Raw genomic sequence first — 15928 nt, 5'->3', positions numbered from 1 at the left:
ACATTGTTTTTAATGCCCTTCCCTTTTCCTATTCTATTGGTTAATACTCTGTTGATTGGTAAGATTGGGGTATATATTTGGTATACCAATCTGTTTTTTAGCCTATGATTAAGTGCCTAAAGGCATGAAACATGTAAGGCTATAAATTAATCAACTTTGTGGCCTCAAATAAACTTCTCAGTTCTTTTACAAAGCCTGTTTGTGGGATTTGTGAGTCTCTGTCATCTTCTGTTTTGCTTTAATAAATAAGCCTCCACAAGTCTGAATAGATAAACAAGGTCCAATTGGATTAGTGCAGCTCCCTTTGACTTCTATGGGACCTTGGCTGCTTTTACTTGGAGAAATTTTGTATCATAGTTTTCCATGGATTTTACACGTAAAAAAATCTCAAATTTTTTACGTTTTAGAGAATAAGAAAAACACATTTTTAGAAGAAAAATACAATTTGTGAAAAAAAATGGAACTACGAAATGGTTTTGGCATAATCAAAGAATTTTTTTTTAATGTACATTAATTAAAATGTTCAATGGTTTCTTTCACTGCTTGGCTTTAAATTATATTTAAATTTATATTGTCTACCCAAAAGGAATGCTATCATCTCTAACTAGGGCACACTTGACCTAAACATAATTCCCATAAATATTAAATAGGGCAAAGTTAAAAATAACAAAAATATTACCATGGGTAATCTGGCAACAGGACAACAACTAAGAGAAAAAGAGGAAACAAAGATTAGTGCCCTGATTCTAATCCTATAAAGTGGAAGATATTGTACTGATTCCAGTATTACACTACTTGGACAATTGATCTAAATCAGTTAGTGCAGCAGTCAGTGTTGGCTATGCTGGAGAACCTTCTGCCTTAATATAATGACAACAGCGAAAAGCAAAGATGACTCTGTAGGCTTTTCCAATTTTTTCCAAAATATCGATATACTCCAATACCATTGTCAAGGCGCTCAAGATATGACCTTGACAATACAACTCCCATTGTTTTTTTTTTTATTTGAATTTTTTAGATTTTTTATTAATAAATCTCAATAACTAGAGAGAAATTGAATTTTTACAAAAATTGAGGTCATTTTTTTTGCAGTGATATAATTCAATCTCAAAAAACGAATAAATCTGCCCGAATTAATAAAAGAGTTAATCGAAAGGCAATGCTGAATTTTTTTCTCATTAGGATTTTTGAGATTTTTTTTTTGATCAATAAATCTCAATAACTGGAGAAATTGAATATGTAAAAAATGCGAGGTCATTTTTTTGCAGAGCTATAATTAAAGGTCAAAATGTAATAAATCAAATTAATAAAAGAGTTAATTGAAACATTGTTCTTTAAAACATCACACAAAAAAATCCCTAAAGGATTTAAACATAATATAGTATAGACAGACAATATTAGATTTAAAAAAATTTTAGTCATAAATCCATCTGCAAATTGAGTCGTTTTTAAAAAACGGCCACAACTGTTTAGATCGGAGATCAGTTAGTACTAAATATCTTTGGCAATGATTTATTCAGAAATATATTTTGTATGGAGGACAAGAGGTACAGATGAGGGTCATAGGATCTTAGATAGGAAACATAGTTGGTTTTAATGCTCCATTACCAAGTGTCCAGCCATGTTCCCTTTCTGCACCATTTCCAATAAACTGTTCATTTTTTAATTCTGGTGCCAGATTATGAAGCACAAAGAGAGACACAGCTGCAGGTATTTGTGAAGTATCAAATGCTTTTCAGTAAGGACACTCTCGCAGAGAATAACAGAAGGAGAAGCCCTGATGTAGATTACGTCCATTGTTCCATCTCAATGGCGGACAAAATGTTACAGATTTAAAAAAAATGAAGAGATCAATAATTCTTCTGGCATTGATAACTTGATTTAACCCCTTATGTGCCCACGCGGTGGGAGGTGATAACATACCACAATACCATAATAACTACAGTATGACACACTAAATATAGACTGATACATATCTATATATATGGAATTGACCAATCACTATGTATGAAGGCCAAATTTTACAGATAAGAAGTTTAATTTAAAGCTATGGAGACAAAATGCCCTAGCCGCAAATCCCCCTCTTTCCAACTTATTCCCCCCCACCAGCGAATAATTTTACAATTTTTGTGAGTTTTTGATAAAATTTGATTGGGGACAAAACATGAATAGGAAAAACTTTGAAAATCAATTATTTCAAAATTGCCCTTTTGTAATAACTTGGGGGGATATTTATTAAAACTCAAATTTTGCTCATTATTTCAAAAATACAAATTCGACATAACTCCCAACCATGATTTGGCTTCATTTATTTAGAAATCTGAATGAAAATTATAAGTGCGAGAAAAGTCTAGACAAAATTCTGAATTGTTTTTGGAATTGTCACTTAAAAATGTCACAAAAAAGATTCAAACAGCCCAAAACCCTTGAAAATCATGAAGGCAATAAACATCTTCCAATTGTAAAAGGGACATCTGCCACTGACTTTTACATGACTTTGATAGGTTGTAGCTGGAGTATTTTTGGATTCAGATTTTTACCAGCTAAGGAGCATAATTAAAATTATGAAGGTAGACTGTCAAAGTTGGGTTTTTTTCTCTGGAAAAAAAGGCGCTTGCAAGTACATTAGAGGACATTATAGACAAATAGCAGGGGACCTATTTACCCATAGAGAGGATCACCGTACCAGAGGCCACCCCTTCAGACAAGAGGTAAAGAACTTTCATTTGAAGCAAAGTAGGTGGTTCCTGCACTGCCGGGTGATGTTGTGATGGCTGATTCAGTTAATGCCTTTAAGAATGGCTTGGATGATTTCTTGGATAGACATAATATCAAAGGCTATCGTGATACTAAACTCTATAGTTAGTATAGTTATGGGTATATATAATTTATGTAAAAGTAGGGAGGGATGTGTGTATGGATGCTGGGTTTTCATTTGGAGAGGTTGAACTTGACTTTGTCTTTTTTCAACCTGATTTAACTATGTAACCATGTATAATAAATCTTGATAAAATTGTGTTTACTTTTTCCTCTAAAAATTCAGATTTTCCCTTTAAAAATTCGACCAGAAATATTTGAGCTTAAATTAACAGGCCCCTTGATATTTATATATTTTAAATAGAATATTAATTCAAGTCAACTGGTTATTGTATCTTGCAAGTGGAGGAAAATGACTAGATACATTTTCCAGATAAATAAAGTTCTTTACTATTAAAACTTTAAAGTAATGAAAGGGATTGTCTAGGTAATAAACATTTTAGTAACTGATTCCATGTAACATGTAGTAACTGATTCCATGGCATGGGTTTATGTCTTCTCAAGATGTTCAAAGATCTTGACAAAATTGAAGAATTCCAGCTGGAATTTCTGATTTCCTATTTTTGTTTCATCAAGAAAACGGCTAGTATTTATTTATACTAAAATACAAAAACTACACACATTTGTAGCTAGTGTAATTCCTGCTATGGATTTCTGCAATTAATAAAGGTAAGAGTTAAAAATCAGATGGTGCAAGCCAAGTCCACAATTTCAGGCTTGTTTGCTGAATGTTTATTTGGCTTAAAGTTTTTTTGACAATATTCATCTGAATGTTTCTGTTATATGTGGAGAATCTGATAAGCACAGGAGAATTGTAAAGCATGTGAATCGGCGAGATTGCACAGCCGGAGGGAGAATTCTATTCCAAGATATCTCTGCGGCTCAACTTGAAATGGAATATTAATACCCACAAAGGTGAATAGGACTGTTCTGTGTGTGTGTTTATCGGCCTGTAAGTGTCTCTTTTATCTGACACGCTCAACTAATACACTTTATTTAACAGAAAAAAATAAGGCACCAGAAAAAAAAGCTTTTGGCTTGATTTGTATCTAGTAGGAGTCAATTGTGTTTTCTTTCTAAAGAGATGCTAGCCTGGCGTGGCTACTTAAAATGAGTAAATGAGGAGGAACACAGCTGATTTCCTCTCCTTTAATTTGCACAGCATGTTAACATAGGTAATTATATCAGGTAATGCAAACTCATCAGGATGAAAATAAATCTGCTTTCTGTGTATATTGGGAGAAAAGCTGGTGTTAATCCTTCTTAAGCAGTAATTACTAGAGGATTGTTTGCAAAAATCTAGAACTATTTAACTGTTTGTACTTCATATTCAGCCACATGCTATGCACCAGTTGAATTAATGCAAGAAAAATCAATGTTTTAAGACCACCACCATCTCCAACTGGAGATGAAGCCATCATTATCCCAAAAGGATTCAACTTATCTGAAGCCATCTGAATAAAATGACTTGTTTTTTTGGGTTTCTTTGGGTTAGCCTAGTATAAAACATTGTGGTAGTACTGGGTGCATCAATGCTATGCTCAAGAGATCCGAAATTATATGCATGGACTGAACTTTTATGGCTCACTTGTAGGGGGTTATTTATCAAGAAATTTCTCACTATTTTCTGAAAATAATTCCAACCGACTCCGAATTGGCACAGACCCCTTATAAATCAATACATTTTATCAAAAATTTCTTGTGCAGGAAAAGACTTCATAAAATCTTGAAAAAATCTGAATCATACAATTTTTTTGGATTTGTTGCTGAAAACTGCAACTTTTTCAGATTTGACACCGGAAACCACGAAATCTTATTATTCAATAATTATTGAACGAAACCCAACGCAGATCAGGATATCTTCAAAATGTCCATGGACATAGGCCATTGTCTTCTACATGAATTTGGCAGGTCTGAGTTGGAGTACTTATTTTATTCAGACTTTGAACACCATTGGGGTGTTATAAAGCTCGAAAAATTCAATTTTTTTTTCATGCAAAAAAAATTGTGTTTTTCCCCTTTAAAAGTCCCACCAAAAAAAAAAACGGGTTTTACTTTAGCCCCTAAGATTTTGCTGACTGTTCATTGCCAGCTCAAAAATCAGTTGGTAGAGGTGAGCTTAGCATTGCTACTGTTTATCTTGCATGATAAACAACACAGTTAAACTGCAAAACATGCAACACTTTTCTGTTAAACCTGTAGTTTTGCACTTTGTGGGGTTTCCTGGAGAGGGAAATTTAAAAGGTATAGCCGGGAAATGTAACATGTGGTATCCCAAAACCCAGAATAAATGCTCATGCCTCTGCCTATAACAGCCATCTTTGCTTTGGGAGGAGCCTTTTGCTATTAAGATTCTGGTCTTAAAGCAAGAGAACCAAGACGAGAGTTCAGGGCAGACAAAGGAACGGTAACGTGTGAAAGGAAGGGATAATTGACTTGAAGAGTCTTGAAGAGCACCCAGGAAATATCAGAAATAGGCCTACATTGAGCAAAGATAAAATGCACAAGACGCCTTTAAATATTTGAATGAAGTGCAATGATGGGATTTGGATTTTTTATCACATCACTTTATTCCATTGGTAATTTTTATATTCGGATCTTTTTATAAATTCCATGACTTTCAGGGTTTTAGAGAATGTGAGGCTAGTTGTGGTTTCAAAAATCTCTAAAACCACTAAAAATTCGACCTTTAATAAATTCACTTCTCTAAAACCACAAATGTCTTGAAAGTTATTAGAAGATCTGAATATTAAAAGCACCAACAAGAAAACCTAATCCTCTAAAAAAAAAAAACTCTAAAAATGTGAGTTTTCAGACAATTACTAGGGGGAAAAATCAGAAAACTGCTAAAAGGCTGCATTGATTAAAAATGGTTTAATAGGATCAGCACAGCTCCCAATGACTTCAAAAGGGCCTCATTAGCTTTTACTTGGCGCAGTTTTGTATTCAACATTTTTCATGGTTTTTACACTTGAAGGAACAGTTACACTAAAAAGAGAAACAGTTTTAATGTAATGGAAATATAATGTAGTGTTGTGCTGCATTGGTAATATTGGTGCATTTACTTCAGAAACACTAATATAGTTTATATAAACATGCTGCTGTGTAGCTATGGGGGTGGCCATTCAAGCACAGGATACACACACTCTCTAGAAGAGTATACAATGGGATTCTTCAGAACTTATCTGTTATTTATAGTGTATCCTTTGATTGAATGGCTGCCCCCTTGGTTACATAGCAGGCGGTTTATGTAAACTATAGTTTAATTTCGTAACAAATTGACACGTGTTTTTTAATTATACATTTGCTGTTTCCTAAATATTGACCTCTTAGTCATTAAACAACTGTTCAACTTGTACACAAAAGAAAAGAGCAGGTTCCTCTCTACCTATAGCTGTTGATTCAGCCTCTTTTTTCACCATAGGTCCAAATAATTGCTTATAGCAATGAGAAGATTCTTTCTGAAGATGGATATGTGTTTTTATTTCCTTTGGGAAATTGCAAATTCTTTTGGACTCACAATTCTCATGGGTATGTTAACAATACATTTGTTTCAGTTTTTAGCCCCATTAAAAAAATGGAAAACTTCAAAGACAAAGTCAGTTGGTTAGGATTTTTCTTGTGTATATATACATTATAATTAGCAATGTTCGGTGAACCAGTTCATTTTACTACTATTTCTATCTCCTGTGTCTTTAAAAGTTTGAAAATGATGGCCCATATTCTAAATGTTAACATTTCACCTTTTGTATTTACATTTTGGGAAATAGTTATGGTCTAACAGATGTCTCTTTTAGCTTCTGCTAAACTCGATTAATTAATCTTTTTGCTAATTAGCATGGATGGAATTGTCTAAGGGCCCAAGACAATTATTTCAACAAAAAAGTCATGCTTTGTTCCTCTGAATGTAAATTCATCTTTCCCACCTGTTTCTTTTCGTTTTCTCTGCATAGCGGAATCCAAACCACAATGTCTCCAAGGACCTTAAAGAAACAAAATAAAGAGGTGTGTTCATGGCAAGTGTTCTACTCAATTACATTAAAAGAATAGAGTAATCACAATAGTTTTTATTCTTATATTAGCCGATGCCTCTTGAAAAACACAAAAACATTCCTTAACTAATACTAACAAATTTTTCCTAATGAAGAAATCTACACTCTTTTTCCTGAACCTCGTGACATAAAATACTTCATATTAATAGTAGAGCATTATAAAAAAAAATTGTCAACTTTTGACCCAGATCTCAAAGGGGTATTTGAGGGACTGAGGGCTATAATTAAAAAAATTAGTGTCAATGATTGCAACTGTTTTATTAGTTTCACGCCAATGCAGGAGTTGTAAAAAATACACACTATAAATAAGATCTCTGGGTTGGAGAGGACATGTTGACTTTCAACCAAGCCTGTTGTCACCCAACAACCCAATTCTCCAGCACAAGGAACATTCAACTAAAAGCACAGGGCTATGTCAAAAAGACAGTGGCAAAGGAGGTCTCTAGTCATGAGACTTATATTGTCCTTATAAATTATAATCATGTCCCCTCACAAGCTTTTTTTCCACAGAAAGCAACCCCAACCTTGACAGTCTCCCCTCATAATTGAAATCTTCCATTCCCTTGGTTTGGTTTAGTTTCACTCTCTCCAGCTCATTTATATCCCTCTTAAGGACTGGAGCCCAAAACTGCACTGCAAACTCCAATGCTCAATTTTCATTCAGAGAGTTATTTATCAAAATCTGATTATTTTATAAAAAAAAAGTCTGACCAAACTAGAATCCACAATTTGACCTTATTTACCATGAAAAACCTGAAAAAATCGTACGGAAAATCATGTATTTTTCTGAATCATATGATTTTTTCTGTTTTTTTCCCAATGGTACGATTTTTACCCCAAATTATTGGATTTTTGGTGCTAAACCCCTTCGCAGACCGCAATAACTTCCAATTAGGAAAGGGACCTCTCCCATTAACTTATATACAATCTCGGCAGGTCTGAGATGGCAGATTTCACATTCAGACTTTTTGCAGCCTCGGGGTATAATAAATATCATAAAATTCTAGTTTTTATCCCACTAAAAATTTGGATTAGAAAGTAAAAAAAAAAAGAGAATTTTGAGCATTCAGACTTTAATAAATAACCCCCTTGGTGTATAACTTGCATTTATATTATTTCTCCCAAAGTGCATAACCTTACATTTATCAAAATTGAACCTCATTTTCCAGTTTGCTGCCCAGTTTTCCAATTTAGTGAAATATCATCAGGAAAATATTAAAACGTTACTTTCAATATCCACCTCTGGTTCATTAATAAACAAGTTAAAAAGTAAAGATATATGCAGAATGTCTCCAATATAGACCTGGAAGTCAAGTTTGAAGGTCAGTTGGTTAGAGGTTTGGGGTCAAACCTCTATACTGTATAAACAGCTGCCATAGCACAATATGTTAAGCTATAAAACAAACTCCAAAAACTTGCCACTAACTACGTATGAGAACCCTGTTCAAATTGCTATAGGAATCATGCAAGAACTGTACATGCCTTGGGTTCCCCATACACAAGAATTTATAATTTGTCACAATTGTCTTTTAGGGGCAGCTCGAGTTAAGGATTCGAAGTAAAAAAATCATTGAATTTCGAAGTATTTTTTTGGGTACTTTGACTATCGAATAAGCTACTATGACCTTCGACTACGACTTCAACTCAAACGATTCAAACTAAAAGTCATTTGACTATTCGACCATTCGATAGTCGAAGTACTGTCTCTTTAAAAAAAAAAATTTACTACATACTTCGGTAGTTTAAACCTACTGAGGTACAATGTTAGCCTATGGGGACCTTCCCCATTACTTCTCTAAGGTTTTTTTGATTGAAAGAAAATCCTTCAAATAGTTCGATTTGAAGGATTTCATAGTTCGATCAAAAGATTTTTCCTTCGATCGTTTTTACCTCGATTTTACCTCGAGGGTCGAATTTGAGGGTTTATTAACCCACGATATTCGACCCTTAGTAAATGTGCCACTTAGTGTTTTATAAAACAACTGTGTTTTTTTTTTATGTAAATTTTAACCCTGAAGCAATAAACAGCTATAGTTACAAATATGGCCAATATTCCAGTTCTGGAGAACTTTGACCAGGTGGTGACCCTAGGGACACCAAGCCACCCAAAATGAAGGCATCAGAAATAGTTATGTTAGCCTTAATAATTGGTTAAATCGTGAGCTCAAGAGCAAGTTGACAGACTATGGGTTGAACCACTTCTGCTGGAGATGTGGCACTTGTTGTCAGTTCACTTGTCTATCGAGACAATCAAGACAATGCCCTCAATAGCACTCTTTTGCTGTTGTCTTTGTTCCCACAATTTTTCCCCAGTGTCCCAGCTTCAAAGTCTGGTGTTAAGCAGAGCAAACCTTAGAAAGGCTGTTTCTTCACAAATAATGGAGAAATGTCAAAAGGGATAAAAACATCAAGCTATTTGCTTTGTAAAACATTCAGTACGTACAACATGGAATCTCCAGGGAGTCAAAGAAACTTTTCTAAGGCTATCACAGCATGAACCTTAAGAAGAAAGTCTAAACTGGAACGCGTCCTATATTCATAGGCAGCTGTACTACTGTCACTTGTTTTCTTAACTCTTGTGTGTTTATTTATGCATGCTATGGAGTCACTGTAACTGTATAAGTCTGTCTGACAATAAACTGACCATAGACAATGCAGGTTGTCTTCTCTGGGTGGCTTTGTACTACAATGGTCTTGTAACCCAATAACCTGTGTGACTTGAGCTTCATCAGTACAGAGAAAAAACATAGAAGAAATCATGAAATTTTAATATTACAAATGAGTCTGAAGAGATGCTTTGGCTCATCCTTCATAATGGAGGGTGAGCCAGAATCAACGAGAAGAACCTACAAAGAAAGAATATAATGCCTTGTAAGGTTAAGTATGATTAAAAAAATGATGCTCCCCCTTCACATTCACATTCATCCAGTATATTCGTTGTATATAAAACATCATGTCATCATATATTGGACAATTTTTCAGTTTTGTTGAATTAAAGACTTGACCCCTCTAAGAGAGTATTTTTTGTGTCTACCACATATACATTCAGCAAGAAAAATAAATGGAGGATTAAATGTATTTAAAATGGGCATCTATAGTATGGCCAAAAAGAATTATAGGAAGTGTCATTGTTGATGATAATCAGGTGATAAGGAACTGGCCAAAAACCTGCTGAGACAGAATAAAAGTCATATCTTGAGACTCATTGGGTAGAGGATTTAGTACAGTAAAAAATGCATCAACAGCTGATCCTCTGTACTGTATTAGGACTTACATGATTGTTAATTGAAATCTGCTGTCACCAAAGCACGGCCTGCCTGTCGTACACGATGGACAAGATAACATTTCTACTCCAAATATACCAAAATGAAGCTAAAAGCATTAGCGGTTGTAAATGATCCATACTGTGTACTTTAGGGAACCGGTTCAGGGAAATCCTCAATATAACCTTTACGCCAGCAGAATTCTTCAGTACTTCTTGCTAACAGAAAAAGGATACAGGATCCATTATCCAGAAAGCTCTGCATTACTGGCAGGCCATCTCCTGTAGACTCCATTTTAATCAAAGAATTCACATATTTATAAATGATTTCCCTATTGGAAGCAAAACCAGCCCATTGGGTTTATTTAACATTTACATGATTTTCTAGTAGACTTAAGGTATAAGCATCCAAATTACTGAAAGATCCATTATCTAGAAAATCCCAGATCCCGAGCATTCTGGATAACAGGTTCCATACCTGTTCAACGTTCGATCCTTTGCTTCCACCCCCTAAATTGTCCCAATGCTTATTATCCCATGAATAATGGCACAGGAGGAATAAAGTATTGACTGCAATTTGATATAATGACAAAACCATTGTATCAGCAACATGTTACATATATTGGTGCCGGTGTCAGATGTCAGACATTTCTAAGCCGTTAGATAGATCAGTGAGCTGTGTAAGGTTTCCTCTGGCTTGTCTGTGGCCCCCAGCAGGATAACTAGTAAGCTTTGGCAGCAGAATCCCACAGCCTATTCCTTCCGGCAGAGGTCAGTGTGCAGCCATCTGTCACTGCATCTTCCTTATAATCCACACAAACAGAATGGAGCTTACATTGGCTTTCCAGTCACTGAGCCGACTCTCCGCGGCCAGAAAGAATTAGCTTTTTCCATTCTGTTTGTTTCTGGAAACTTGCCTAAAGCATCAGGTAGAAAGAAGCCTTGTTAACATTCCCCAGCCAGGGAGGTATCTTTTTTCTTTTCTTTTCTTTAATACATATATTTTTAATAAAGAAAAGGATGTCTGAAATGATACAGCTACAAACAGATTCACCTGTGTATCCCATACAAATATAAAGTAAATGCTTGGAAAAAAAGCAATGCTTAAGAAAAAGGTAAATTTGTCTCACTTGCGTTATCTATTATACAGTATGTACAGCATCTTTTATAACCTTTAGTTGATGTTCTTTGGAACTTCCGAATTTTTCACAGGTGCATTGGATGTGGCATAGCAAATATAGTAGGGAGAGATGGTGCCTTTAGTAACAGTGGGATAATAGTCTCTTGGAAGAAAGTGTGACTGTGGGATAGCAGGTATAGTAGGGAGAGATGGTGCCTATAGTAACAGTGGGATAATAGTCTCTGGGAAGGGAGTGTGACTGTGGGATAGCAGGTATAGTAGGGAGAGATGATGCTTATAGTAACAGTGGGATAATAGTCTCTGGGAAGGGAGTGTGACTGTGGGATAGCAGGTATAGTAGGGAGAGATGGTGCCTAAAGTAACAGTGGGATAATAGTCTCTGGGAAGGGAGTGTGACTGTGGGATAGCAGGTATAGTAGGGAGAGATGGTGCCTTTAGTAACAGTGGGATAATAGTCTCTTGGAAGAAAGTGTGACTGTGGGATAGCAGGTATAGTAGTGAGAGATGGTGCTTATAGTAACAGTGGATAATAGTCTCTGGGAAGGGAGTGTGACTGTGGGATAGCAGGTATAGTAGGGAGAGATGGTACCTATAGTAACAGTGGGATAATAGTCTCTGGGAAGGGAGTGTGACTGTGGGATAGCAGGTATAGTAGGGAGAGATGGAGCCTTTAGTAACAGTGGGATAATAGTCTCTTGGAAGAAAGTGTGACTGTGGGATAGCAGGTATAGTAGTGAGAGATGGTGCCTATAGTAACAGTGGGATAATAGTCTCTGGGAAGGGAGTGTGACTGTGGGATAGCAGGTATAGTAGGGAGAGATGGTGCCTTTAGTAACAGTGGGATAATAGTCTCTTGGAAGAAAGTGTGACTGTGGGATAGCAGGTATAGTAGTGAGAGATGGTGCCTATAGTAACAGTGGATAATAGTCTCTGGAAAGGGAGTGTGACTGTGGGATAGCAGGTATAGTAGGGAGAGATGGTGCCTATAGCAACAGTGGGATAATAGTCTCTGGGAAGGGAGTGTGACTGTGGGATAACAGGTATAGTAGGGAGAGATGGTGCCTATAGTAACAGTGGGATAATAGTCTCTGGGAAGGGAGTGTGAATGTGGGATAGCAGGTAAAGTAGGGAGAGATGGTGCCTAGAGTAACAGTGGGATAATAGTCTCTGGGAAGGGAGTGTGACTGTGGGATAACAGTTATAGTAGGGAGAGATGGTGCCTAGAGTAACAGTGGGATAATAGTCTCTGGGAATGGACTGTGACTGTGGGATAGCAGGTATAGTAGGGAGAGATGGTGACTATAGTAACAGTGGGATAATAGTCTCTGGGAAAGGAGTGTGACTGTGGGATAGCAGGTATAGTAGGGAGAGATGGTGCCTATAGTAACAGTGGATAATAGTCTCTGGGAAGGGAATGTGACTGTGGGATAGCAGGTATAGTAGGGAGAGATGGTGCCTATAGTTACAGTGGGATAATAGTTTATGGGAAAGGAGTGTGATTGTGGGATAGCAGGTATAGTAGGGAGAGATGGTGCCTATAGTAACAGTGGGATAATAGTCTCTGGGAAGGGAGTGTGACTGTGGGATAGCAGGTATAGTAGGGAGAGATGGTGCCTATAGTAACAGTGGGGTAATAGTCTCTGGGAAGGGAGTGTGACTGTGGGATAGCAGGTATAGTAGGGAGAGATGGTGCCTATAGTAACAGTGGGGTAATAGTCTCTGGGAAGGGAGTATGACTGTGGGATAGCAGGTATATTAAATTCATGATTTTGGAACGACAATTGGAAAAAGTTGCACAATTCCAACTGACACTCGATTTTGTTGCCGCTATTTCTTGCATATTTTTTTTTTTAAGGAGTTTTATTAAAAAATTAAGTAGATTCGTGTTTGGGAGTTTGGTCAATTTTTTTTTTTAAAATATACTGTGAAACATTCTAATTTTAGTAATAATTTTCCAAACTGCAGGACCAGACCTATAATTGGGGCCCAGATAAGGATGGTAGTTGTAAGGACTATTGGGTGTAAGGTCATATATGCTACAGGTAACCTTTTTCCCTTGACCATTGGCTGTACAAAAGATCTTTCGTCCACTCTACAAATTTGAAGAGTTGAATCGGCAAGTAAAACCAATAAGAATTCTTCAGCTCTGTCTGACGATTCAGCATTAACGTGAAAACTTTCCATCCAACCCGATCGATGAGACGACTGATATCCAAGGCTTTTTACCAAAATAAGTCGCCTTGTCTCCCAACACCAATGCAATGATAATATTGGTGCACATATGGCACCTTATGACTTGGTCTTAATTAATATTCTCTTGCTGGATTCTTAATCTGGAACTAAAATGAGTTACATTACTCTGTACGATAGCAAATCCCCCAATAATGTAGCTTACATGAACATTTGCAGTTTTCTAATAACACTGTGCTGTTATTTCATAATTTTGAAATCTCGACATGCGCATTGACACTGAAACCTTAGAAATGCCGGTTTTGTTTCAGACAGGAACCTAAATAAAAGCTTGTTAGTAACGGCATTCTGTATATATTTCATATGCTGGTTTTCTAATGGCTGAGGGATTGCCCTCAGCAATATTTTGTACAGGCTGTTATTTATCCTCAGGCTGACCCTGTAGTGCACAGAGAAACCCTCACTCACCTTCAATATATGTTACTGAAATAAAAGCAGAGCAGGCAGTAACCCTTCCAACACTTTCCTCTTGTCTCTGTCCCTATTTATTAGGTACCTATCTAGTGCTACCAATCCCTATTTCTGTACTGAAATGAGAGCAGAGCAGACAGTAACCCTTCCAGGACTTTCCTCTTGTCTCTGTCCCTATTTATTAGGTATCTGTTACTGCACTGTCCATTCAGAAAGTGTAATTTTGATTTATTTAGCTATATGTTGGGGGAATATTATAGGGAGGAAATGAAAGGGGTGGTTCACGTTTGAGTTAACTTCTAGGGGGCTATTTATCTCAATATCGGCTGCTACAAACTCCGATCTAAGCCGCTCGGGTTTTTAATGCTTATTAATTATTACATTTCCCCCCGAAAATTACCTTTGCGGGAAAAGCTCAGATTTTCATAATTTTTCCGTGAATTTTCCCCGAAAACTCAGAAAAACATTGTGAAATTGCCGGAAACCCCAGACACAACCAAAAATCTATGGGACTTTCCCATTGACTTTTAAGCAATAAAAATTCCAAAAAATTTAGATTTTTTTTATAAGCCTATTATAACACAAAAAATCACGAATTTTTCGTATTTCGGGGATTTTCGGAGTTTAGTAAATAACCCCTTAGTATGCTAAACTGTATATATGTTATAGGCTAATTCTAAGAAACGTTTCAACTGACCTTAGTTTTTTTTCTATTTTCTATTTTTTAAATTATTTGCCTTCTGACTCTCTCCAGTTTTCAAATTGGGGGGTCACTGAGCCCCATCTAAAAAAATTACTCTTTAAGGCTACAAATGTATTGTTATTGCACCTTTGTATTACATATTTTTCTATTCTGGTCCTCTACTATTCATATTCCAGTCTCAAAACATGGTTGCTAAGGTAATCTGGACCCTAGCAACCAAAAAAAAAGCTTCATGACTTAAAAACCACAAAAAACAATTGACTCAGAATATCACTCTCTACTTCATATCAGGGGTGCCCAAAAGGTAGATTGGAATTTACCAGTAGACCCCAAGACACTGTCAATGAACAATTTGTCTAAATCTCCTGTTTCTTGATTTTCATTCAGATATTTATTATGTTACGGTTATATAAAAAATAGTGGTTTGTTAATTATAACAATTTATGTTTTCTCATAAATCAAGTAATAAGTAATAATGATGGGCAAGTCTGTCCAATTTCGTGAAACGCATTGAAATCAATGGGCATCAAAAAATTGTTGACGCTTGTCAATTTTGACGCGAGCGACAATTTTTTATACATGCGACTATTTGGTCCAAATGCATTAAAGTCAATGGCCATCAGAATAATTTTGACGCGCAGATTTTTAGTTGACGAATTTCAGTGAAAAACTGAAAATTCACCACAAATTTGTGTCTGACTAATTTATTTGCCCATCACTATTAAGTAATATTTTCCATAGAACAGAATGCTACCAATGCTTTTATGGATGTAAATCATATTGGAACAACATCGCTAAAAGTAGACCCCGCACTAGTAAAGTATGGGCACTCCTGATTAGGGAGGGGCAAATTTTTTCGCTTTGTTTCGCCGCGTAAATGACACCATAGACGTAGTCAAGACAACTTCCTTGACTACTTGGTGGTCAGACTGGTCAGAAACTGACCAGCAGGTGGTGCTGTTGTAACAAAATTCATTCATGTTAACAGTACATGTATCCTTTGATATCTAGATAATAAATGTATGTTGCAAAATGTCTTAGAATAGCACCCTCATTAATTTTACATTCACTTATTTTTAAGATTTCCTTATTCTTTATTGGAAGCAAAATTAGCTGATTGGGTTAATTTAATGTTTACATGATTGTTTTAGTAGATGTAGTAGTAGTTGTAGAGGTATGAAGATCCAAATTACAGAAAGATCCATTATCTGGAAAACCCCATGTCCAGCATTCTATATTACAGCTTCCATACCTATATTTAATATAATGTTTTTTGCTTTTTAAACAATGTA

General features: G+C 36.0%; 1 protein-coding gene across 2 annotated transcripts in view; it reads right to left on the bottom strand.

Annotated features, from left to right (window-relative positions):
* The window catches only part of lrrc4c.S (leucine rich repeat containing 4C S homeolog), a 496732-nt gene that overhangs the window by 329044 nt on the left and 151760 nt on the right, over nt 1–15928 (bottom strand). For both annotated transcript variants that reach the window (XM_041560990.1, XM_041560991.1), the window contains exon 2: nt 6744–6800. The gene's annotated coding sequence lies outside the window, so the exon portion shown is untranslated. The remainder of the gene's footprint in view (nt 1–6743; nt 6801–15928) is intronic.

This window comes from Xenopus laevis, chromosome 4S (assembly GCF_017654675.1).
Source record: "Xenopus laevis strain J_2021 chromosome 4S, Xenopus_laevis_v10.1, whole genome shotgun sequence".
Lineage (NCBI taxonomy): Eukaryota > Metazoa > Chordata > Amphibia > Anura > Pipidae > Xenopus > Xenopus laevis.
This window is presented reverse-complemented; position numbering and strand designations above follow the sequence as displayed.